Source organism: Lygodium microphyllum, chromosome 15 (assembly GCF_053477565.2).
Source record: "Lygodium microphyllum isolate KBCC chromosome 15, Lygodium_microphyllum_v1.1.10, whole genome shotgun sequence".
Classification (NCBI taxonomy): domain Eukaryota; kingdom Viridiplantae; phylum Streptophyta; class Polypodiopsida; order Schizaeales; family Lygodiaceae; genus Lygodium; species Lygodium microphyllum.
The window spans coordinates 120705321-120732452 of NC_141149.1; the positions used below are offsets into that span (position 1 = coordinate 120705321).

Consider the following 27132-nt stretch of genomic DNA (forward strand, 5'->3'; position numbering starts at 1 on the left):
GATACAACCTAGATTTTATAAATCCTCTATCTCTCCAAACCATTTAGTATAGTTGGTTATATGATTAGATGCACATGAATCAACGTACCATATATCATCATGTGCCCCCTTATCTGTAACAATATTCATCATATACTACATGCCAAACATGTGCTCATTTGTGTCTTCATTCTATTGTGAAAATGATGCATAGTTTTCTTGCTACAATTTATCACTACAAAATCATCCTTCTAAGCATAACAATGGCCCACCATATAACTTATTTTCCCACAATAATAACAAACAATACTAGAATTACTAAAATCTCTATTTTGTGATCCACCTCTTCCTCTAGAGCTTCCCCTCTCTCTAGAGTTACAATAGGCTTCTAAAACTTATATATTAGTAAACTGTTGATTTCACTTATTTTGCTAGTTATCATTAGCATGTCCCCATACCGTAACCTCTTAAAGAAGACCTACCATATCCCCTTCTTGAACCGAAGTAGAATGCTTCGATTTATTCACCATCTTTTTTATGATCACCCTACAACATATTGATCTCTTTAATAGTCATATGAGAAACCAACTCATAAAAATCTAGAAATAGCTTCTATACATACACAAAAGTGACAAAAGATTTTGAAGCCTTTTTATTATTAAGACCACCCAAAGTAGATGATACCAAATCACCATCATCTAACATTGCATTAATTGTTGCCAAGAAATTTGTAATACTTTTCACCTTCAAAACATACTCATTAGTAGACATTTTCTCTTTCTTGAAATTATTCAACTCTTGCTTGAGCTAAAATTTTCATGCCTTTGTATTCACAGAAAATATATTTTCAAACGTGGTCCATACTGCATGTGAACTTTCTATGTTTCTTATATACCCTAGCATAGTGTTATCAAATAACTGTAGATAATCAATATATCATGTATTTGTCTTTTTTATTTCATTCTTTCCACTCCTTTAATTCATCTACAGTCATAGGGTTACTCAGCTCTAACTTCTTTTTTTCACTTGAAATAAACTCAAAGAGATGTATTCTTATAAGGAAGTTTGGCATACGATACTTCCATGATGGTGGATAGTTATTCTTGTCTAGCTTCTCAATGATAGGGTTTCTATTGTTCTCTGTCATTATCACAAAACTTATATAAAATAGCAAGCAAGTCTTCTACAATCTTTCATAATCAAGTGTATAGAAACACACCAAGCAACCTTTTTCACTAAGACTGCTCAACAGTAGATGTAATCTACAACTTGTTTATAAATTAAAAAAATCAAATACCTTGGAGATTACAGATTCAAAAGTTACTACTTGTGCATCCACTCTTAGTTGACACATGAAATTTCTATAAACCTTGAAATTAGTATCTACAGCCATGTAGTCTAAAATGGAGCCTGAAATGGCCTCAAATACTCAAAAAGTAGTGGATAAGCCCTAGAGGGCTTGATTTACATAATATACAATGCTCTACTAGTATGCCAAATCTCACAACAATCTAAGATTTTTTTCTTTGCCCTACTTTCAATGCCTCCATAAGCACTATCCAAGAAAAAGAGTGGGAGAATGGGAGATCTTCTTACCCATTGCTTGCTTTCTAGAATCCTTGCTTCTTTTTCTTCACTTTATTCTCTAAAACTAGCCCCTATCAATTGTGCATCTATGACACAATTTCATGATGAGTGGTGGGGGGGGACTTGCTTGAGTTGCTATGCCAAACATACACCATACACATAAGAGGAAGCTCACTCAAGAATACACACAGAGAGATGAATGCCAAAACATTTTCTTGTTGGGTTTTTTTGCTTCTTCCATACACTTTTTAACATACACAAAGCATAAGTAATATATAACATAAAGAAAAGTGGTCTACTAAGTCAACCAATGCATAACAAACCATACTAATCTACTGGTGCTATAACTATGCCAGTTGTAGATAGGTGTAACAAACTAAATATAATAAGTGGTAAGTCAATGGCCATGTGAGAATCATAATGACCAGTGACATGCTAAGTATAGATATGTGAACCCATTTAACCAGGCATCCCATCAATGTTTGCATGTATTGAGCTTGCCATAAAACCCATGCTTCCTACTCAAATATACTTATTCTTTAGTACTCTCCTCATTGAAAATAAAATTCTCCTCAATTTCTATTAAAAGACCTAGTTCTAGCACATGTAATGCTCATTTGCTCTGACACTATTTTTCAACCAAAGAGAGATACATGGAGTATGTGAACAATCTCTTGTAAAATAATTTGCATATGAAAAATCAAGAAATTTAGAAATTATTTCATCCACAGACTAGGTCAAATTATTGTATGAGAAGAGAGTTGGCATGTTAAAAAAGAGTAAAGGAGAACTAGTCAAGCTATCATGCAATTACAATACGTGAAATTCAAGAAAGATTAAGATTTCTAGCTATTTATATGCTTGCCACTTATCACTCATCCCCTTATGGAGGATGTCTTCCTTAGCCCTCAAATCATGAAATGTGTGAATAGAATAACTATTTTTCACTTGCTTCCACACTTGTTTCTCCCTCCACATGACTAACATCTCCTCCCTCTTGGGCTCCACATAACCCTCCCCTCATTTGGTTGTCCATTCCTTGTTGTGGACTACACTTTTGCCTCATGAAAAGTGTGAAGAGAATATCCATGCTCCATTTTCTTCCACACTTGTTTCTCCTCCATCCTCCATCATGAGCTCCTCCTCCTAGATGACCAACATTTCCAGCACTACAGGTAAAGACAAAGGAAAGAATAAAATGTCAGATGGCATTGATGCAGTTCTTGATGGAGACTCCAGTGGCTCGGAGAGCTTAGATGATGAGCTTGGTATTCCTTCTATCAAGACACCAGGTGTACAGAGAGCTCATAATAATGTAAAGGCTCCATTGAGTGATCCGGTGGTACACAGATCTAGCAAGGTCAGATACCCTGTTAAAAGATTTGGTTTGGAAGGTTATGCAGCTCACCATTATGCTTATATGGTGAAACTAGTTGAGGATGTTGAGCCCACATGTTTTGAGGAGGCTGTTGGTCATGCTCATTGTGATGCAGCAATGGATGAGGAGATGGCTACATTAGAGGCCAATAAGACTTGGAATCTAGTATCATTGTCAAAGGGAAAGAAAGCTACTGGATATATGTGGGTTTATAAGATTAAGCACAATGCAGATGGTTCTATAGCAGGTACAAAGCTAGGCTGGTTGCAAAAGGCTATGCCCAGACATATGGCATATATTATGATGAAACCTTCAGTCCAGTTGCTAGGATGGCAATTGTCAGATGTGTGATTGCTTTGGCAGCAGCCAAAGGTTGGAGGTTGCAGCAAATGGATGTGAAGAATGCCTTCTTGCATGGTGATTTGCAGGAAGAAGTGTATATGGATCAGCCAGTAGGTTATGAAGATTTAGAGCATCCCACCTATGTGTGCAGATTGAAGAAGGCGCTCTATGGGCTCAAGCAAGCACCTAGAGCATGGTCTGACAAGATCAGAGAGTATCTTGTCAATATTGGCTTTTATGTTTCTAATGCTGATCACTCACTTTATGTGAGAAAGGGAGATGCAGATTTGGTCATCATAGTCATTTATGTGGATGACTTGATTATTACAGGTGATAGTGATAGTGGGATTGCTGAAGTCAAGGATTTTTTGAAGAAGAAGTTTGAGATGAAGGATTTAGGTGAGCTAAGGTACTTCCTTGGCATTGAGGTGATCAAATGTGATGATGGTATATGGCTGTCCCAAAGACAGTATGGCTTGGATATGTTGTCCAAGTATGGTATGACAGCATGCAAACCACTTTCAGTTCCGTTGGAGCAAAATGTAAAGTTGAGTGCTGATGTTGGGGATGAGATAGAAGACCCTACTATGTTCAGGAGGATAGTGGGGAGTTTGATCTACATGACCATTACAAGGCCAGACTTGAGCTACGCTGTTGGTCTTGTGAGTCAGTTTATGCAAGTACCTAGATAGCCACATTTGGATGCAGTCAGACACATATTGAGATATGTGAAGTCCATATTACATTATGGACTTTTCTATGAGGTAGGTACAGATGGACAGGTGTTTGGATACACATATGCAGATTGGGCTGGTAGTATGTCTGATAGAAGATCTACCAGCGGATACATGTTCTCTCTTGGTAGTGTAGCAGTTGCTTGGAGCAGCAAAAAGCAATCTACAGTTGCTTTGTCGAGTATAGAGGCTGAGTATAGAGGTGTTGTTGTTGCAACATGTGAGGTAGTATGGCTACAAAAGTTAATGGCTGATTTGGATGTGCAGATGGAAGGTCCAGTTGTCATTTATTGTGACAACATGAGTAGTATACAGTTGGCTAGGAACCCTGTGTTCCATGCCAGGACAAAACATATTGAGGTACAGTATCACTTTGTGAGAGAGAAGGTACTAGCAGGTGAGATTGACTTGGTGTATGTCAGCACATAGGATCAGACAGCTAACATCTTCACGAAGGCATTGGGTATAGAGAAGCTTCAAAAGTTTCGAAGCTTACTTGGAGTTGCAAAGATGCAGTTGAGCTTGAGGGGGAGTGTTGAGATGACAAGCTCAACACATGTGGACATTGATGATGGACCGCTTGGTTAGATGGGTCCACACATCTACAGTTAGCACGTCAGTGGTCATTATGACTCTCACATGGCCACTAACTCATTACTTATTATATTCAGGTTGTTACACCTATTTACAGCTGGCATAGTTATAGCGCCAGTTGACTAGTGTAGTCGATTATGCATTGTTTGACTTAGTAGGCCACTTTCCTTTATGTTGTATCTTATCTATACTTTGTGTACATTGTAAAGTGTGTGGAAGAAGAAGAAGAAATCAGCAAGAAAACGTTTTGGCCTCTCATCTCTCTTCTTGTCTCTTGAGTGAGCTTCTCCTTGTGCATTCTGTGTGTGTTCGGCGCAGCATCTTGAGCAAGTCCCCCCACCACGCGATTCTTGACAAATAAGAACCCAACAAGAAGGTGAAGAAAATGCTTGAACACTTAAAATGTACAAACAACAATGAGAGATTACACTCATTTTCACACATTATAACATAAGGTTTCCTATATGGGTAGCCTCAACCTCTCCCTCACTTTCTCACTTTCAAGAATTGATATGTGTACATGTTGCACAAAAGAAGGAAACAATAATAGAAGGAGATGAATTGAAGCAAGAGAGAAAGACACACAAACACATTCTCCCTCCCTCCCTCCCTCCCTCCCTCCTCGCCCCCCCTCTAGGTCCCTCACACACATAGATGCAGACACACACACATTCTCCCTCCTTCACCTTCCCCCTCTTTCTCTCTCTCTCTCTCTCTCAAATACAAAATATGGTGGAAACAAGAAGGTGAAGAGAATAATTGAGCACCCAAAATGCATGCACAAGAATGAGAGATTCTATTGATTTTGCACATCATATACATAGGGTTTCCTAGGTAGCTGGCCTCAACCCTTTTTCACTCTCAACTCTATTCATTTTACATAGCATATGCATAGGGTTTCCAAGGCAGCTAGCATGGATCCTTTTCCATTCTCAACTCTTATACATGCTTGTATGGTAGGGAATTCTCTCATGATGGGCGATTTCCCTACAGAACATGCTCCCCCTTTGCCTCAAGTTTTGGGTACATTCTATACCATTCATGTTTTTGTGATTTTCTTGTGCTTGTTTTGATTTCTAGTATGTATTCACAAAAGAATCACTTTTGCCAATAATTTCCTTCATCAAGTATCACACAAAACATATGATAAGAACTTGAATAACTATCATGTAAGTACTAGTTAATTTTATTTTCTTTTATTTCAAGGGTTCGTATGATTATGCTATATAGATGTCTTACAAAAGGGAGTCACAAGCATTATGTGGGCCATTCTTGTATTATGCACCCCATCTTTTTGAAGACTCTTTTATTGGAGTTGCATATTTTCAATTGTGTGAATAGTATGTGCATGAGATGGAGGCTAGTTAACCTTAGTCCTCCAAGAAAAAGCATCTCTACTACAATCATTACTTCAGGCTAGAACAAGCTAACTCAAATTGTGTGAATAGTATGTGCATGAGATGGAGGCTAGTTAACCTTAGTCCTCCAAGAAAAAGCATCTCTACTACAATCATTACTTCAGGCTAGAACAAGCTAACTCAAATATGAGCAAATCCCATCTCATCTTTGATCTCATGCTTCATCTTAGGTATAAGGATCGTTCCCAACAACTTCAGCATTTAATTAGGGTAGTCTATTAGTGTAGGGCCCTTTTGAGTATCATTTCCTAGACACATCCACACTGCCATCTCCTAGTGATAGCCTAGCACATGATGGTCCTAACAATACAAACACATGTTTTAGTATGTGAGGCCAATCCTTGTCTCAGTGAGCTAGGCAATTTTATATCTATTCCCTGCATTCACATACTTGCATTTTGTTTATGCTCATAAAGTTGTGGTAGACGTGTTCTTAAATTATTTTTTTGTTTCCATTGTTTTAGCAATCATTACTATGATATCTTTTGAGAGGAGTATTGCCATGTACAATAGGGTTAAAAGCATGATGACATACATGCTAAAAAAGTATTGATGTACTTTGTCAACAATTTCTTGAAAGTAGTTTGCAAGCCATTTAAATAGTGAAAGTGCTGTTAGGTAAATTTGCCAAAGAAAACAGAATATGAGGTCATCGACATCATTGAGCACAATTATAAGTGGGTTATACGAGAAGTGAAATTTCTTAGATTTGCAAAAGGAAATGGATTTTGGCTATTGACACCATTGAATACAATTGTAACCCTACCAACATAGTTACAAGAGTTTTTTTTTTATACAAAGAGGCTTTATCCCATAATATATTTATCTCTATAGAACATATACTTTTCTTACTTAAAATTTGATACATATGTATTGAAGTGGAGAAAGCGAGAGCTTTTGGCTGAACTATAGTATAGTTGCAATGGATTTGTACATCAAAGTCCATAACATTATCAGGCTACTAAATTCTTCAAATTCGCCACTCCAACATTTCATAGATTAGTAGTAGATGGAAGCCTGCTAAGAAACATGAAACCATTAGCGCTGATATGAGAAAGAGGGGAGAAATAAAAAACAATACTAATTAGTAATCGCCAAGAAACTTCAAGCCATGAACATTAGTAGCATTGTCAACCTTTATCGTAGCTTGAACTATCTTTTGTTGGACTACCTTTTATCGTGCCTCCAACTATGTTGTAATGAACTACCCTTCATCCTAGCTTTAAATTGAATTACGGATTTGTCGTTTCTTCAATTACAATGTTTTAACATCCCATGAATACCTCCTTAATAAGGATTCCTCTTCCTTTCTCACCACACTAAGTCATCATGATCACAAAAATTTTATCTACTGTAGGTAAGATGCAAAGCCAATCATATACAAAGAGCTAGGTGCGAGTTACCTTTCAAGGGTGAGGGTGTCCAGGAGGGTGTCCAGGGCCTTTGCCAACCGGCCCTTTAGGGCCCTTCGGGCCAGGACCCTTAGGGCCTGGGCCTTTAGGTCCTTTGTGGCCAGGACCCTTAGGACCCTTGTATTCTGGGCCCTTAGGCCCCTTCGGGCCAGGACCCTTAGGGCCTGGGCCTTTAGGTCCTTTGTGGCCAGGACCCTTAGGCCCCTTGTATGGTCCGCCGTGGCCAGTTGGCTCCGTTACGGCCTGCTCATGATCAGCCCGGGCGACTTCTTGCATCATCACCAGCGCAAGCAGCAGCGCTGCCGCCACGACTAAGAGAAGGCGGCTCTTGGCAGCCATGCTGCTCGTCGAGGGAGACTGCACGCTGAATGGTAAAGGCGACTAGGATATGTGAATGAGGAAGGCGGACGGATGGCAAGTAGAACTGCACGCTGCTCGTCGAGGCAGACTGGCTCCATTTATATGGGAGACGCGGACGAGGACGATGATCAATCATTGAAGTAGAGTCCTAAGTCCGGTCGAACTCCCTACCTCTGAGAGAGATCAGAGAGATCAGAGAGAGGGAAGGAGGGATCGCGTGTGTGGGCACTTAACTCTGATCACAGGAAATTATCAAAAGTGAGAAAACCTCAGACACAAAAAAATAAAAAACGGCCGATCACAGTAATCGCTGCAACTATTATTCAGGTAAGACGTCTCTCTCTCTCTCTTTCTTTCAGATAGGACGTCTCTCTCTCTCTCTCTCTCTCTCTCTCTCGCAGTGTCGCTCCTTTAATCGTACCGCCAAAAGGCTCTGCCACCCTGGCACCCGTGACCAGGCGAGTCCAGCTTCTCATGCTTTCTGACATCTGCCTGCACCGATCACCAGGCTCAGTAAGAAAACAGAAAGCTACATGACTACCGAGAGGCGAATTGCACCTGCAGGCTACCACCCAGCTTGAAATGCGGATTTCATATTGATTACAGCATCTCGGACGCAACGTGGATTCAATTATTTGAAGAAAAGTTTGAAGACCATATTAGGCTTTGCCTTGGCAATTCTAAGGATGGACAAAAAAAATCTCCCCTTCAAGTACCTTCATGCATTCATAAAGTGGACTCCCATGATTGTGAAACAGAACGTCTCAGTTCCTTCTATTCCACAAACTTAAGAGTTGCCGCAGAAACGAGGTTGAGTAATCTTCGCTTGGCCTCATCCACTTAGCAAAGAAGGAAGCTTCCTTTGATCCACTTCCTAACTTTCCTATGAAGGGGCAGCACAAGAATGCAATCCTAGAAGAGTGTTTCACCCACTTACAAGAATGACAAAGACGAGAAATTGGGAGTCTCTTGGCTAAATAGGATACGAAGGGAAGCTTTTGAAACATTAGCCTCCATCTAAAAATATGGCATTAGCTTCCCTAATTAACATTTCAATCTCTTGCACCATGAGGTGACTTTGGCCATGGGGAAATCCTTCCTCCATTTGGTCCAAATTGCCATATGTATAATAGGGGAAGGCCCAATTAAATCTATGCCCCTCGATGATAGCTCCAGAGTTGCTTCTCGCCTTCACTTTGGATTTCTCAACTAAAAGTGATTAGCAATAGCTCTTGGACAAGGATGAATTAGAAGTCCTATTATATTGCATGCTCTAGGTAGCATCTCTTAGCACAGACTGCTTACTTTAACCAATGCCTGAGCAACATAGGATTGAGCTATAATTTTAATTTTGAAATGTCGACAAGAGATAACATCCTGCCAATCATCACCAACCCACTTGCATCCCATGATTGGTATGCTACTAATTGAGAATTTTAACAATGCAGCGCAGGGCTGGCACATCTCCATTCTCTTCAAGAGACCAATACTAAGTACCTTACCTTTGTGGGAAAAGGCTTCAATCCCAACTCTCCCATTAGCTCCATCATAGTGAGATATTCCTAGCTTACTTGATGAGCGTTCCCTTTGTATTGGTAGGACCACATAAACCTTCTAATCAACTTCTCAATATTGTTCCACGAGGATAGACTAGAGCACATCTTGATGATGATAGGATTCCTAGACAAGGGTGAATCACCAACACTATCATACTACATGCTCCAAGTAGCATCTATCAACAAGGTCTTCTAGCTTTTAACCAATGCATTGGAACAAAGTTGCATCGAGCTATTTTAATTTTGAGATGCCAAAACATGAGATGACATCTTATCAAGCAACCCACTCTCGCATCCCATGATTGGAATGCTATTGATCTAGAATGTTTTAGCAATGTAGTTGGGGCTAACATACCTCCATTCTCTTCACAAGACCAATGACAAGTATCTTACATTTGTGGACCAAGGCTGCAAGCCCAACACCCCCATAAGCTCTATTAGCAGTGAGATATTCCTAATTAACTTGATGAGGGTTGCTTTTGTCTTGGTAGGCCTACAAAAACCTTATAATCAACTTCTCAATCTTCCTTCATCAAGATAGACTAAAGCACATCAAGAAACTATACAAAATATGGGTGAAGTCAAAAATATATTTAGCTACAGTGATCTTATGAGCAAAAGATAGGGGACCACTTGTTCCATTCACCTTCAAACTTGTTGTAAAACCACTAAAATCTCTACTTTAGAGTAATGCTGACTCCAATAGGAGCTCCCAAATACCTTAGTATTTCTCTTGGCATGATTAGCTTGAGCCCATAATTGAACATCCATTGTTTGGGGTCTTTTCATGAGTGGAGAAAGAGATCAATTTAGGAATGATTCACTCTAAAGGTTGACAACTCTGAGAACTTAGCATATGTCTCCAAAAGCTTGCCCATCCACTCATTAGCTACTACGATGGACACATTGTCATATGCCAAAAACAGAGCAATGTATAAGCCACAGGGAAGGGTTAATCCTCTAATGACCCCATCTTGCATCATTTTTATTCAAGATTGTGGAGAAGTGGGTCATTAATTAGAGCAAACACTAGGGGAGCCAACAAGCACCCTTATTTGATAGATCACCCAAACATGAAAGGTTTAGCGATGGCCCCATTTGATAGATCACTTGAACATGAAAGGTTTAGTGATGGCCCCATTTCTATTGATTGATGGTGAAGCATTATTGAATGAGTGCACTTTTTTAGTGAACTTACCTAGGTGAGCTTTTGAGCCATAAAATGAAAAGGACAAGCTTTTATATCCATTGTGAGGCCATCCAAGGCTTGTAAACACAAATTAGTTAGATCAGTTCTTCATTATAACTTCTCACTCCACAAAGCATTAATCAAGTTAAAAAAAGAAACTCTTGTAGCTTGTATTCATGGTATGAAGTCTCCAAGCACTTGGAAGACCTTGCTCAAGGACTAGACAAAGTAGCACTATGTGAGTGTTGGAGTAATGTAAAAGTGTGAGTGATATTTGTGATAGTATTTATAAAATTGATGTGTGGGCAAGTCAAGTTGATGTTATGTGCATGAATGGATTTGATTAAAACTCAAAAACTTGTGCAAATAAATGCGCAAAAATGTGCTCATCATGGAAGCATTTCCCAACCTTTTGTGTGCCTTCTTTTCTCTTGTGTGTTTTGAGAGATGGTTTCTTGGTGAAGAAGAGAGTCTCCTTGCAGGTTGTTGTGACCAGCAAACATACTTGCAGCCTCTACTTGGCCACGATTCAAGGTTCTTTGTGTATAATGGCAGGGTGATGTTCATTTGGCGCACTGGCCTAGGAAAGAGGTGGCTATGAAGATTGCAAGAGATGGATTTGCCACTGCATTTTGGCTATGAAATGATATTTTCATTGGCTATAACTTGAGGAAAAGAGAAAGGGGTGAAGACAATCATCTTGAGCTATTAATGGAGAATGAAGGAGATGAAGTCAATGAGGCTATTAAAGAGCTTCGTATTGCTGCCTTGCACATGAGGTGCCATCCATACCATCTTTCACACTCCTTTCTCATGCTCCTCTCAAGAACTAGACAATTGTGGCCTTCTACTACATTTGTTGACCATTCACCACCTCCATCTCCTTTTCTCCACCTACTACCTCACTCTCGCCTCCTCCCTACCCCTTGACCACTTTTGCCAGCTAGTTTGCAACCCTCATTATTGAGTCCCCCCAATTCTTGCCAATAGTCCTTCTCAACCTCTACCTTCCTGCATGTCATCCCAATCCACCTTGGGTTGATGATACCTCAAAGTTACTCCATGTCATTTGCAGCTCCATTCCACATTTGCCTCAAATCAAACACCTATGCCATCTCATGCCTCTTTTACTATCTTCTTTGTTTGTGCCTCTTCATGATCCCTTGTACACATAGTTGTCAATGTTATGCCCCCTTCTCCCATTGATCCATATGCACATGTAGCATAGCACCATCATATTATATAGAACCAGCATCGGCCTAATCCTGTGTGTATCATGTTAAGCATCAACCTTGGCCAATCTGATAAAATATTGGGAATCTCCATTCATTCCTTGGCACCACAGTCATCCATCGACGTCCACAAAAAGAAAAAACATGCCATCTTTTCTTCCTTATCTCCACGTAGTCATCACATCCAAATTCAAAAAGACATCTAAAATTTATGAAAGAATCCCTAATCATTAAGCTTTAACAAATGCATTCTGGGTGGTTCATATGCATATATTTTCTTTTCCTCAATTCACTCCTCTTTTACCAATACTATCATCCTAGCACACACAAGTTTTTTAACTTGATATAGTCACTATAAAATCTACCTCTCTTTTTCTTTTCAAAAAATAAAATGGGTGGGAGAAATCCATTATAAAGTCCTTAGCAAGGGTGAACTTGCATGCGATATATTTTTCTGATAGCTTTTTAGAGCTTCATGGTGTGGTTGTGTTTGAGCCTGTGTTGAGTGTGATGTTGTTCTTGCTTGCAAGTTGTTAGAAAACTTTATCTTTTGAGTTATGTATGATTTTATTTAGGGTGTTTTTGACATAGGCTCAACATCCTAGTTGTATATTTCTCTTTTTTGTGTTATTCCCTTTGTAAATCAAAGATCCAAGAAGAAAATGAAGACCAATGATGAAGATGAAGATTAGTTTAAGCTGATCGTGGTTCTTCTTCAATTTTTTCGCATCGTCGATGCTTCATATTTTAGTATGGGAGGAAATGATAACTTGAAAACTTATGCAAACAAAGGTACAAAATGTGCTCATAATGAAAATATCTATTGTAAAATGGCAACTTTGTACTTATAAGTTTTATGCAAAAGCCATATTATATGAAGCAATGTAAAAGTATGTGTAGCAAAGGCTCACATTTAAAAATGTTTAAAGGAAAAGGAAGGTCAACACCTTTTGTCCTATCTCAAAATTGAAGGGTCTTTAGACCTTAACCAATGTATGCAATTTCCATTTCATAATCCAAGAAAGGAAAATAAAGAAGTTTGTCCGGTGATTTGAGGAGGTGGGTGGTTGCAAATCCCTTTCCCCTTTATCTTCCCCTCTCACACTTCATTTCTCCCTCTCTCATTTTGGCACAACTCTCATTTCTTGTTCTTGTTTCTTTCTCTCTTGTGCTCCTTTGCAAGATCTAATGGAAAGTGAGGAAGAAGAAGAGAGTGGGGATGGAAGCATTTTCTACTCTTTTGTGTGCCTTCTTCTCTCTTGTGTGTTTTGAGAGATGGTTTCTTGGTGAAGAAGATAGTCTTCTTGCAAGTTTTTGTGGCCAACAAGCATACTTGCAACCTTGGCCAGTTTGAGGTTCTTTGTGTGTAATGGCAGGGTGTTATTGAATTGACTACAATAAATCAGGTTAGTGACATCATGGTTGAGTCAAGAAAAAATATGTGACTGAGTGAATAGCGATTCTTCCCCATTAAACTTTCCACACTATAAGTGCACATTCAACAATAAAGTGAAAGGCTAGATTAATCATTGTAGTCATTAAGATTCCTTTCCCACCACCACCAAGAATGCAATGACAATGTGAGAGTGCACAATGGAAGAGAAACATGAATATGGAGTGAAGTAGATAGATAGATAGAGAGAGAGAGAGAGAGAGAGAGAGAGAGAGAGAGAGAGAGAGAGAGAGGAAGTAGAAGATGAGGGAAGGAATACTGCACTCACTAAAGAAGAATGTTGATATAATGATGATGGACTAGTCAATCCCTGCACATAGCCCAAAGCATCCATGAGGGCACCAGTTCACGATGGTAGCACCAAGCACGAAGAGTGGGAGTGTCGAAGTGTGCACCTACAAAGGGAAGACTGAAGGTTGAAGAGTATGTGTTTCTACAAGTGGGGGATGTAGCTATAAATATTAAGAGCCTTAAAGAATTGGCCAAGATGATCTATGAGAGGCCATAAATGCTAGCCAACTAGCAATAAATGTTGGTCAGATAGAAAGAGATGCCAAAAAAAATTGGGGAAATCCCAATAAAAACCTAGATGGCAATAAAAATGTCTAGTAGGTATAGGCAAATTTTGGAAAGTAGTAAATAGCTTAAGAATGCGCATCATAAGCTAACAAATAAAGAAAATGTACCTAAACTACCATAGCTTCTATGTCTCCATTAGACTTTGACAAGAGATCACAACCACGAGATGACTGACTGACATGATAAACACATGTAGGCTAACACCCCCTCTCAGATCTTCAGAGTGTCTGTAGACCCTATAGACCCAACAACCTCATGAGATGAAGCATAGAAGCCTTGGGAGAAGGCTTCATGAAGAGATCTATTGTGTTGTCCTTCGTGGGACAGTAGGCCACCACTAACTCAGAATCCATGATTTGCTCTCAAATGAAGTGGTACTAAAACTCGATATGCTTTATGCAAGCATGAAACATAAGATTCTTGGCTAGAGCTATAGCACTTTGGTTGTCCACATGCAGCTCCATAAGTCATGGCTAGGAAAGTCAATCTCTGCCAACATGTGACAAAGCAAAACTACCTCCATAGTACAGAATGTAAGGTGCCTTACTTGGCCTCTGTAGAAGAAAGAACAACATTAGGATGCTTCTTATTGCTCCAGAAGATAGCTCCCAAGGTCCAAAGGAGAAGGCATAACCTATAGTGGACCGTTGTGAATTCACCACTTGTCTAGTTGGAATCACTCTAGCCAAAGAGTTTAACCCCCTCTCCATACATGATCTTATAGGATCGAGTCCCTTGCAAATAATGAAGGACATGTAAGGCTATGCTTCAATGCTCCTGAGTGGAAGTCATCATGAAAGAAGACATCAGAGCCACAACAAATGAAATATTTTGTCAAGTATATGAATTAGGTTCCAAGATGGAAGCTTAGACTCATAAACACAATCTTGAGTATGACACTAACTATGACTGAAAGGACAAAGTATAGTTGTATTCCATCATTGAATGATAAGAAGGTACATCACTTTATAGGCTCATGATGGTTCCCTTTCTCTCCACTGTTCTTATGGGACTCATGCATCTTGTATTTCAAGCATCCATTCTAGTAAATTGTTTTGTGTCTTGCCCTATTGCTCCATACAAAGAGGTTGTCACATGGGTGTGACTGCATATTGACTAGGTAATTGCATCGTAAATTACCCAAAAAAAAAATCTTGCATGAATTCTTGCATAAAGTGCATTGCTCCTTGCACAAGTTCTTGCAAAATACATTTCAGAGGACATCGAAAGAAGCAAAGTGCATCTCCATATCGCAAGATGGATTCTAAGGTACATGTAATAAATTGCAGAAAAGATTAAAGTGCAGCTAGACTCATAAAATAATCACATAAAGTTATAAAGATCATATCATTCAAGAAGGTTATAGATCGTGTAAATAATTACATAGAGGATAATGTTAAGATTGCATACATAAAAGATACCTTCTCATGTGTGGCATAAAATATCGTATGGATTATATCAAAATTAAAAGCATTGAAATGAAGGCATTGCATTACGTTGCGTGCATTAAAGTTGTTGGGAAAATTCAACGTTGTTTGTAATTTACCAAATGGGACTGAGATCCATGAGTCCCATGTCAAAGTCCTTGGTGACTTCAAGAGAGATAGGTAAAAGCTTAGTGCATGTGAGCATTATTAAGAGGGCTTAAGAAGATTATACTTAAGACGGAGTAGGAACTGTTCTAAATAGAACCATCTTGACCAACCATGGTCAAGGGGATAGACAATCTTGATCAATTAAGATCAAAGATAAAGGCACATAGGTACTTCAAGGGATCTAGGAGAAGGATGCCAAACCAACTCCCAAGTTTGATTACACTCGATGGAATCAAGCTCCTCCTACATGGCCTAACATCAAATATCATGTGCAAGAGCCTCCCCAACTATAGTAGGCTCATTATCATGAAAGAACTGTGACATAAGAACATAGCCCATACAAAGTGAACTATTCTGCTAGCATGTATGTGAATTGATCCGTGTGGACCTACGGAAGAAGTAAAAAAGTGACAAACACCTAAATCTTGCATGAGCTATTGGTACTAGGGGAATCCAAACATGCGCATCCTATTGTGAGGGAGAGTGTCTAGTCTTCAGTACACCTATAATGTGCTCATCTCAAGTAGGGACTCCCCCTCACCATGGAAAGGTAAATCCTTCTCATTTGAAGAAGGCTCCCCCTTTGATGACATCTGAACACACCATGAAGACTCCAAAGGGGAGGCAGAAGGGGTGGAAGTATTTGCCAAAGTAGAAGAAGTAATTATATCTATTAATGGTGGTAGGGAAGCTGGATGAGAGAAAAAGGAGGGGGAGGAGGTAAAGACAAAGAATGGGTGTGAAGAGGTGACCTAGAGGGGAGAAGAGGATTTGAGGGTGGGGGTCAGTCTCGATGATGAAGAATCACTTGCACTAGAATGATAAATTAAATCCTTGGAGATCAAAGCCTTATCAAAGATCACATCCTTGCTCACCTCAAGCTTCCATGCCATATCGGGTCGTAGGGTAAATAGCCCTTGGTGGTAGTGTTGTAGCCCACAAAGATGAGCTTCCTTAACTTTGCATCAAGGTTCATCTTCCTCTTCTTCTTGTCCACATGGACAAAATCATCACACCTAAAAATTTGGAAATGAGACATGGAATCCTTTCAACTAAAGAAATCCTTATAAGGAGTCATGTTCTATAATGTAGAAGTTGGGAAGTGGTTGTGGATGTTATACCACTTTGTACCCCAAAGGGTATGAGGAAGACCGTGATGCTCCAATAGGCCATCTCTCACATGGTCCAACTCATATGCTCCACCAATCAATTCTTAAAAGTGTGTTTGGATAGGTATACTCCACTAGTATGCCTTGATTCCTATAAAACTAAGAAAAGAGGTTAGAAATAAACTCGCTGCCATGATTTGCTCGTACACCATGAACTTTCAAGTAGTCCGTGTCTCCATAAACACCTTTCACTTGCATAAATAGAAGTACAACTTGCTCTTGTACTCTAGAAAATAAGGCCACACATAACGACTGAAATTCCCTATAATCAGCATCAAATACTTGACTTTTCTAATGGAGGCCATGTCCATAGGTTCACAAAAGACGGTATAAAATAAGTAAAGTGCGGTAGAAGCCCTCCTAGTGGAAACTAGGGGATGTGGATGCCTATGCTACTTGCCCTTCAAACAACTAGGGCACAAAGTTTGAATAAGAGGAAAATTAGAAAGTCTCTCTACCATCTCCTTCCAAGAAGCCTGTCGGATTGCATCAAAATGAAGATGACCATAACAAGCATGCCAAAGCAGTCCAAGCTCAATGGGAAGACCATGTGGCTAAGGCTATGAGAGTGTAAAGCCCACCCTCTTGGGATCTTGTCAAAAGAATGGTATTTTTAGAAGCATCCTCCACTATCATCGCATATTGTGTAAAGATCACACAGGTACCAAGGCATGTAAGACCATGAATAGACAATAGGTTAAAACCTAAATTGGGTACATAAAGAACTTTGGTTGGAGAAGAATTCCAATCAGGTAATAGAGGAATAGTATCCACTCCTCGAATAGGAATGGTAGAGTTTTCACCAATGGTGATGGTGCCCCTCTAGCACTCAAGTCTTGAAGACAATCTTTTCAATAGGTCGTGTAAGAAGAGGGCCCACTATCAATGGGCCAAGTCTTCTCCTAAGTGGAAGAAGCAAGATTTGTATCCTCCTCTGTAAATACATGCACAAAGATAGATTTGGTCTCATCACTGGGGTAGCCTTGGAATCCTTCAAATCTTTCTCCTTTGGCTTCAAATGGGGGTACTTTTGCCAACACTTCTCCTTGGAATGAGTGCTGTTTCCACAATGTGGCCATTTGGGCTTCTTCTTCTTCTTCTTCTCATCCTTCTCATCCTCATGCTTCTTGTACGTAGCATGTACCTTCTTCTTCTTCCTACCACCTGTACCTACAGTAAATGCCTTGATGGAGCCAAAACTACAAGCCCCAACCTCTCTAAGTCACTCTTCATGCTCCAAGACAAGTGGTGAAAGCTTCTCCCATAAGAGTGTATCGTGGATCTCGATGTGATAAGGCTATCATAGAAGACATTGAAGCAAGGAGTTTGTAGCTAAGTCAAAACTTGGATCATAGCCATGTCTTCAAAGGATGTCATCCGACCAAGAGAGTCAAGCTCACCTCTCATGCCCTCCATCTTCATGATGTGCTCCTTCATAGCAGAGGAATCATCAAGACTAAGAATTCACAACTTGTTCTCTAGGAAAATCTAGTGGGCAAATATCTTATGCTGATAAAGGGTGCAAGCTTCCTCCATACTTCCATTGTGGTCCTCAACTTGCAAACATGCACAAGGATAGATTCTTGCAAACTCATAAAGAGGAAGGATCGAGCTCAAGAGTTGAGCCAATCTCACAAGGCTGCACAATCCATAGAAGTTCCATTTGTAGGATCCTCCTTAGGATGGGGGATGGAATCTGAAACAAGAGCCCAAATCTCAAAGGTGTTGAGTATGCACTCCACCTTACACAACCACAATGAATAGTTTGAATCATCGAGTTTGTCTTCTTTGGGTAATGAATGTAAGAGAGGCACTTGTAAAAAGATACCAAGGATGGCATCTTCATTGGGGATGGTGCCTTCTGTGAAAGATGAATACAAGAGAAAAGGGTGTAAATAGGGGACTCCTCATCCAACTATAATCACAATACTCATGTCTTTGCTCATCAAAAGAGTGTTTGGAAAGAAGCTCCTCCTCTGAGACACCAAAGCTTATGAACTCCTAAGACATATATGAATCTGTAATCACCAAGAACCCGCATTTGAAAGAAAAACAATTATCACTTGCCATCAAGAGACTAGGACCTACCCAAAAATTGTCGCCCACAACAAAAAGATGTTGCCAAGCTTGAGAAAGTTGTCACCTACAAAAATATGTTGATGCTTGTAGTAGGGAGTGAAAACTAGTAAAAAAATATAAATTTTCATTTTGAATAAAATGCCAAAGTTGATTCTTCTAGATGTAGAAACGCTACTGCCTCATTCTCAGAGATTGTCACCTGGCTGCCTCGAGGTGCGAATGAGCAGTGCACCATGTGTATGCAATTGCAAGCGGAAAATCTACATTTTGAAAATCTAGGTTGCTTCTCCACAATTAAAACTTGATCTTCTTCAAAAAATCTCCTAACGGTGTTCTCACTTCAGGCGATGATACTATATGAGAGTGTGCAAGGGAAGAGAAACATGAATACATAGAGAAGAAAGAAGAGAGGAAGAGAGAGAGGAAGCATAAGATGAGGAAAGAATACTACACTAACAGAAGAAGAATGCTAATGCAATGATGATGGATTGATCAGCCCTCCCTACATACAATCTAAAGCATCACTGAGTGTACCAAATCAAGATGATGATGATGATACTACAAAGCACGGAGAGTCGGAGCCTCAAAGTGTACATCTGCAAAGGAATGACTGAAGATTAAAGAGTGTGTGTCTGCCAAGTGGGGGGTATGGCTATAAATAGCAAGAGCACCAAAAAATTAGTCGATGTGATGAAGAAGAGGCCATAAATGCTAGCAGACTAGTAATAAATGCTGCTAACATAGAAATAAATGCCAAAGAAAATAGGGGACACCCTAGAAAAATGAAAAAAGAGGGGGAGAGTTGCACAACAGAGAGTGGACAGCATGGGATATGGAGGCTCAACCATTTTTCATGTTCATCTTCTTCTATCTCTACATTCTTCCATTCTCACAGTCTACTCCAAGTGGTATTCTCAAAAGTGATAGATACCCTCAACTTAAGGACACTTTACATATGCTTCTACTTTAGATACATACAACCATAGGATATGACTTAGGATATGTCATATTTATCAACACTCCCTCTCAAGCTCAGAATGAACTTGCACACATAAGAAGTGCACTCTTGAAGTACTCAAACTTATCTTTACCTAATGCTTTGGTAAAGATATCAGCAACTTGGTCATTTGTTTTCACATGGACCAAGTCAATCTCTCCATCAATGACTTTTTCTCTAATGAAGTGATAGTGCACTTCTATGTGTTTTGTCCTTGCATGGTAGACTGGGTTCTTTGCTTGGGTTTTTTGCCAACATAATGCTGCTAACATTGTCACAATACATAATGACTCCATCAATCTCTATCCCCATATCATATAAGATCAATCTCAGTCATGTTTGCTCACATGCTGCCAATGCAATGCCTCTATACTTTGCTTCAGTGCTTGATAGAGCAACTGTAGGCTGCTTCTTACTGCTCCAACTTACCATGGTTGAACCAAATGAGAATGCATAGCCACTAGTAGATCTTCTATCCATAGAGCTGCCTGCCCAATCTGCATATCTAAGTATCCAAATAATGTAGGCTTGATTCATTTTTCATAAAACAAGTCATACTAATTGTCTTCTTCACATACCTAAGAACTCTTCCCACTACATCCAAATGTGATTTGCATGGTTTCCGCATAAACTGACTTATCATTCCAACAGCATAATTCAAATCTGGTCTTGTAATGGGTGATAGAAAACACTGTCTCCACCTGCATTTTTTCCACTGCTAGATGCATTCAATCCCAACTTGATTTCTTCTGTAAGTAGCAATCCAATAAGCTCCTCAAAGTCAGGCATAGATCCTCCTCTATCTGAAATAGAGGTATCCAAAGATTTGAAAGCTGGTCCAAGTCCATTTAATGTCACTGACACTAAATCATCATCATCAACAAGTGCATTAATGGATGCAAGGTCTTCTGCAATTTGCTTGATTTCTGCCACATAGTCACTGATACTGCGATTGCCTCTCCATGCACCATGTAATCTCTTCTTGAGTTGTATCTTACGAGCTTCTGTACATGTTCCATACAATTTTTTCTATGATTTCCCATGCCTCCTCACAAGTACTTGTCTTTTTTATATGAGGAATAAAGGTTTCTAAAATACATATGGAGATCCAATGTAAAACCTTCATGTTCTTCCCTATCTAATCTTTTACACTTTCTTTTGCTCTTCAGTTGGATATTCAGGAACTTTTGGACATTCATAATCACCTATTATGAGGTCCCATAGATCTCTAAACATCAAAAAATTCTCCATCCTATAAGACCAAACACTATAACTGTCTTTGGTCAATTTGTCTCCCACAATCTGAGTAATCTGTGCCGTGTCAAACATTATGACTGATGCAAATTTAGAAAAAAACTAGCAATACAAGATGTCCACAAGTGGTATTCAGTAGCATGCCCCAATCCGGAATATCAATGGTCGAATCCGAGACCAAAAAGCATAAAAAATAGTCCAAAAATGCATGTAAAATAGCTTCCAGCAATATGACTGCTATACATGTGTCCAAAAACTATCATATAGATCAATCCATGATGCCAACATATCATACATTTAGTTCCCAACAAGAAACATCCAAATCAGATCCCACACGATGTCCGTATGACCCAAAATGCATCAAAACATGGGTCTAAAATTGACCATTTTCCCTACAATTTTTATGTTTTTTGTGCCAAAGTGGAAGTACATATCAAGTTGAAGCTACGTAAATTTTGCCAAAATATTTTGAGCTAAAATCGACCTCCAAATAGCCTCCTGTAAGTTGCATAGAAACTGCCCTTTTTCTGTCTTCAACCCAACTAGTTCTTCTTCTTTGCAGTATGAACTGATTCACTGTGAACCAGTTTGGGCAATAACCAGTTCATGAGCTCTGCAATGTGAACACAATTCCACCAAATATCTAGTTCACCACTTGGCCCAATATGAACATGGTTTAAGTTAAGGGTTCTTTTTTTTTAATTTTTTAAATTAACCTTAATGGATAAGGCTTTGAAGCCAGAGGTGCTCACCACGATGATGCAAGGGGACGTGTACATCAGGGTAGAATAGAATCATCCAGGAGGGCTTGATATACGTCATGAGCATGTCCGTGGCGCACAGATACATGCGATGCTGCAGAGTGGGCTGTGATGGCTTCACGACACACACCTCCTCCACTATTACTTGCAGCCAAATTAGGGATTCGGTCCAGTGGCTCTTAGATAGATGCAAGATTTTCCTTTCTATGACGGAGATCCAGAGAGGGCTGCAACACTTAGCCTGCTGGTCCGGCGTTGCGGGAGTGAGTGTTTTCCCCCAGTCGTATTCAACAAGTCGCCTGGAGTCAGTTGCAGGCCAGCTCCCTTCTCAAAGCTCCCTACCCTCCAAAAATCAACACACCCTCTTCCAAGGGCTTCAAAGCTTGGTGTCGCAGGCCAGGATCCTTTCTTCTGGCCATTCGGCCCCTTACCACAATTGCAAGGCCGCCCTCTCAGAACCTTCCTAGCCTCCAATGACACTGCAGCCTACCTCTATTCCTTCCTGCCCAGCTCTGTCTCACGCCATCTCAGAGTATGCTAACACCGATTGATCCATCAATGTACTCAAATACTCAACAATGAGATATGGAGCTTAAAGCTCTTTCAAATAAGCATAATCAATCTCCTCCAAGCCCCCCAGCTTCCGGCATCAATCCATGAACCGATTTCGAACCAAAAACCCACTGATTCATTGCTATCATACACAATTTCCAGCATGCTTTCTCTTCCCGTATGCATCCAAAATGAGCTCAATGGCTCAAACTCCGAGCCTCAATGGCTCTCTCAAGCCCGAGTACCTACTTTGGGGGTGGCTTAGATCGAGACTAGTACCTGATTTCAATGGCAAATAGCAAGCTGGAACCTCGATGTGGGACCTCGATTCGACACGCTCCTCACTCCAATCTTGAGCTCCTGCACTCCTGCTCTCATACCAACTGAAAAAAGAGGGGGAGAGTTGCACAACAGAGAGTGGACAGCATGGGATATGGAGGCTCAACCATTTTTCATGTTCATCGTCTTCTATCTCTACATTCTTCCATTCTCAGAGTCTAGTCCAAGTGGTATCCTGAAAAGTGATAGATACCCTCAACTTAAGGACACTTTACATATGCTTCTACTTTAGATACATACAACCATAGGATATGACTTAGGATATGTCATATTTATCAACAAAAAATCCTAAATGGTAATAATAATGTTTGGCAAATGTAGACAAACTGTGGAAAGTAGTAACTAGCCTAAGAATGCACACATAGAGCCTACAAATAAGGAAAATGCACCTAAACTACTAGAGCTCCTATGTCTCTATCAAAATCTAATAGGAGCTGAAAATCAAGAGATGATAGACTAACATGACAAACATAGGTAGACTAACACTGATAATACGATCATTTGGGGATGGGCCAATCCTAGCCTTAATCTCCATCATACATGCAATCAGAAAATGGACTTATGTTGAATTTTCCAAACTAAGATGATGTTCAAGTTCAAACTATGGTTGAGTAGGAAAATTGTGTGAGTGAGTCAATCAACGATGTGGGCAAGTCAAAAAAGTATAGCCAAGCTCATTGTAGCTGACTCACAAGGAACTTTAGACATTAAACTATATTATAGTAAAAATACTTGCATTTTGTAAATGTATAACCCTAGTTAGTAAGTAGGAATTTTGAGTTTTTAACTAGGTTTCTAGTTTTACTCAATAAAAGAGATGCTATAACTAGGAAATAGACTAGTATTTAGCAAATGCATGCAATTTTCTAGTTACCATGTAGGGACTATAGGCTTCTCATTTTACAAGATAAATATAAATGGATCCATGACTAGTAAAATCAGTGTCTACATAGAAATATAAATCTTATATCTTATAGGTTATTGAGAATAGTCATTGTCATGTAATAAGCTAAGTAAAACCTATTACTACCATCTTATGCTAATGTGTTGTATCCTAACTTGTGTTGTCGATATGACATCTCTTAATGTAACTTACACATCAATCTCCTCTTGCATGTTTTGCATCTCAAAGACACTTTGTCATGTGTAGGCATTGATAGAATATACTTTCTTGGTAGCTTTTGTCTCCAAGAAACATATTTTTGTGTACTAGTGGCATGGTGTGTAGAACCTTTAAATTTGTTAAGGTTTTATTATGGTAACATAAGAAACTTGCAAATCTATCAAGATGAAAACTTGACAATGCAATTTGTGCGTATCGCAAATGCAAAAACATGACCTAATGAGGTATTTTGTGTATTCTTCTCATGAATTTGGTAATATGTGATGTCTATGCCTGATGTATGATGGATCTATCTAATTATGAAGAGAATCTACAATTGGCACCATCATCTATGGTGTCTTTTTCTCATTTGGAGCATGTTCTGTGTATTGCACTTCTCATTTAGTGCTGAATATAGTATGTCTATGCATTATTTTCCTTGGGTTGAGACTATGAACAACCTATGGTGCTCTCTCAAGAATATTTTATCTCATGAATCTTAGCTCAAGTTTTTTAGTACAAAATCTTATATATCCTTGCATGGAATTGATGGGATAAGAATTCATTAAAGTAGAGATTATACATGGAAATGGATGTAATGATTTACAGTTGGCTTGATTATTTCACCTTGCAAAGTAGCCAACACAAAAGTACATTGACCCACATCTTTTATAACCTCATAAGGGCCAGTATACCTCAACTTGAGCTCTCCCAGATGCTTTCCAAGCCTTGAATTATACACCATAACAAGATCTCTCTACTTAATGTGTAGGTTTATTGATGTCAGACTTCTTGACTTTATCGGTTTAGAACATGACTTGGCATCCAAATACACTTCTGGAATATCATCTTCAAACACTTTAACTAACTTACTCATAGTGTGCTCATATTTTAGCTCTACATCAATAATAGCTTGTTGAATTACTCTATCAAAATTCTCCTCCATTTTTTATAAAGGCTTTTGCTGTTCCTTGAATGTCTCTATATCAGTTCCCTTACTCCCCTCAGAGTTGCCATTGCTTTCTGCAACCAAGTTGATATCTTATTGTATGAAATCACTGTCATGCTCTATGGGGTAATTGTGTTGCTACATGGGTAATTATGTTGCTGCATGGGGTTACTATTTACTAACAATGGTTAACCTACTACTTGGAATAGTAACCATGTTGCCTGCAGTAGTAACCTTATTATCTGCTGCAATAACCTTGCTTCTTACTGTTGTAATAGCCCTATCTCTCCCAGTAAGGTTACGATCACCTTCATCAAGATGGCAGTTTCTTGTAACATGAATGACATCTGTTTTGTCCCTTCAAGACAAATAAATACTACTGCCAACACTAAAATATCACCAGCATAAGGATAATGAGATATTGTCAAAGCTTGAGAACTATTTATCTCATAAAATTAACAAATAACCACAATATCCATAGAATTATGCACTACTGTTGTGTGAGGCACTACAGCAGTGACTTCCATAAATTTGATTCCAACTACTTGTTACTAAACCCATAAATCCTTCTGTGGCTCATCATAATCAACTTGAACAATGTCCCCTTACATTCTAGCCAAAATGAAAGTATCTACAATTGTTGACAGGTAATGAACCATATTCTATAGTATAACCATTTTAATAAAATATGCAAGGGCTAAGAACTCATCATATACAATGGCATCCATAATATATCATAGAGAATGAAGATATAGAACCATAACAAAATAAGTAGATTATTGCTCCAATTGCAAATAAAAATTGCATTGACTTGAAAAGATATCAATGATGCTCTAGCATTTTAATCATAATAAATATATGGCAATGTACTACCCAATTTGGATCTTGAATAAGACATTGCATCCTAAAATAAACATGTAAGATAATCCATAACAACTTGCAATTGCTGATTTTCAAGTACTTGGAACCAATAATTATCATGTGGTTGTTGTATTCAGCTTGCTGTAGTACATTTTGTTGTTGTAGGAAGTACAAGATTTCAACTTGTTGCTATAGGTATTGCAAAAATTCAGCTTGCTACCGCATGAAGTTTGGTTGTTGTTGCATCATGAAGTTAAGATACCATTGTAGGAATTCAAAATTCCATAGTAAGAATTGCTAATATTTAGGTTCTTACAGAGCATTCTGAAGCTTTCTTGATACATAAAATTGTAATAGACACCTAATACAAGCATCCACCTCATACAACATCAATACTTTCATGCTCAAAAACCAATCAATATGAATAACATCAACCATTCCTGCTACAATATGAACTACATAGATATCCACTGTAGGTACTTCCATACTTCTAGATACTTCAACTTTAGTGATAGACTAATTAGAGTCCTCAAAGACTTGAGAAATAGCATTTTGAATTGAAACATCAACAACATGATCATTCAATGCATAGAGATCCTGAAGAATAACATCTTGACTTGAATCAGGAGAAAGTACCAATTGTGTATGAAAATTAGCAATTTCATTATCCTTATGCAGAACGACTTCCTTAAGAGCATTAATATCTTCAAAATAATGAGAAACTTGGAAATCCATCTGAGAATACATTCTCATGGAAAAACATCAAAACAAGGGAAAAAGAAAAACGAAAAAGGAACGGCCATAGGAAGGGGGTGAAGAAGGACGGGTGGGTGGGGAAGGGACCCCATCAAAGTAAAATCAGGACATGGCATACATGCATGAGCAACTCATGGCAGATGGAAAAGGGTATGCATTATAGACACGCAAGGATGCATCCCCACACTTAAGACCTTATCGGGAAGGGTGAACTAAGCAAGAAGGACCTAAGACCACACATCAGACCACTGCTCACATCCCCATACTTAAAACATGACTGTCACAAGAAACAAAAGGTGTAGGGTTAGAAAAACTTGGCCCCTGTTGTCAAGAATTGAAGTTGGTTGTCAACATCACATGCTGTGTCGCCGTCAGCTGCTGCTGCTGCAGGAGGTACCAAAGTGTTTTCACAACACACGTTCAGCAGGGCAGGGATCATGTAGTAGTATCCATGGAGGCAACTGTGTAGATGGAATCATGGGAAATCGTCAATGGTGAAGGATATTGCACTAAGCTCTCGCATTCACTCAAATGGAATGAAAGAATAGTCACTCTCCCCACAACAAACATCGCTCAATTTGAATAATGATGGAAACCCATCCTCACATCCAGTTTAGAAACTGACAAGGGAGATGGTTTAGAGGGAGTATGCAAGTGTGCACAATTAATGGTGCATTGGTGGCCCCACCCCGTCTAGCATAGATGCAAGCCAAAAGGCTAGGGAGCTTTGTAGTGCAGTGTACAAAATAGGGTGGCATGTCATGGGGTGATGGGACAGAGACCTATCTTGTGTGTGCATAGGGAAACAAGAACGCACCTGATGCCAAGTGTCGTAACGACCCTCAATCTGCACCTCTCAATAAGTATTTGAGGAAACATTATCACGCTCAGTCCCCCCTTTGTCT

The 27132-nt window shown here is 39.2% G+C and overlaps 1 long non-coding RNA gene across 4 annotated transcripts; it reads right to left on the reverse strand.

Moving 5' to 3' along the window:
- Positions 1-6714: 6714 nt before the first annotated feature.
- On the reverse strand, positions 6715-8535 carry LOC148024987 (uncharacterized). 4 transcript variants are annotated; one of them, XR_015693387.1, is made up of 4 exons: positions 8521-8535; positions 8226-8292; positions 7436-8039; positions 6715-7049 (listed from the first exon to the last, which is right to left on the reverse strand). It is a non-coding gene; the product is annotated as an uncharacterized LOC148024987 (long non-coding RNA). The 4 variants fall into 4 exon arrangements; XR_015693385.1 differs by having other exon boundaries at positions 8226-8296; XR_015693386.1 differs by lacking the exon at positions 8521-8535 and adding an exon at positions 8363-8377 and having other exon boundaries at positions 8226-8296.
- Positions 8536-27132: the final 18597 nt, after the last annotated feature.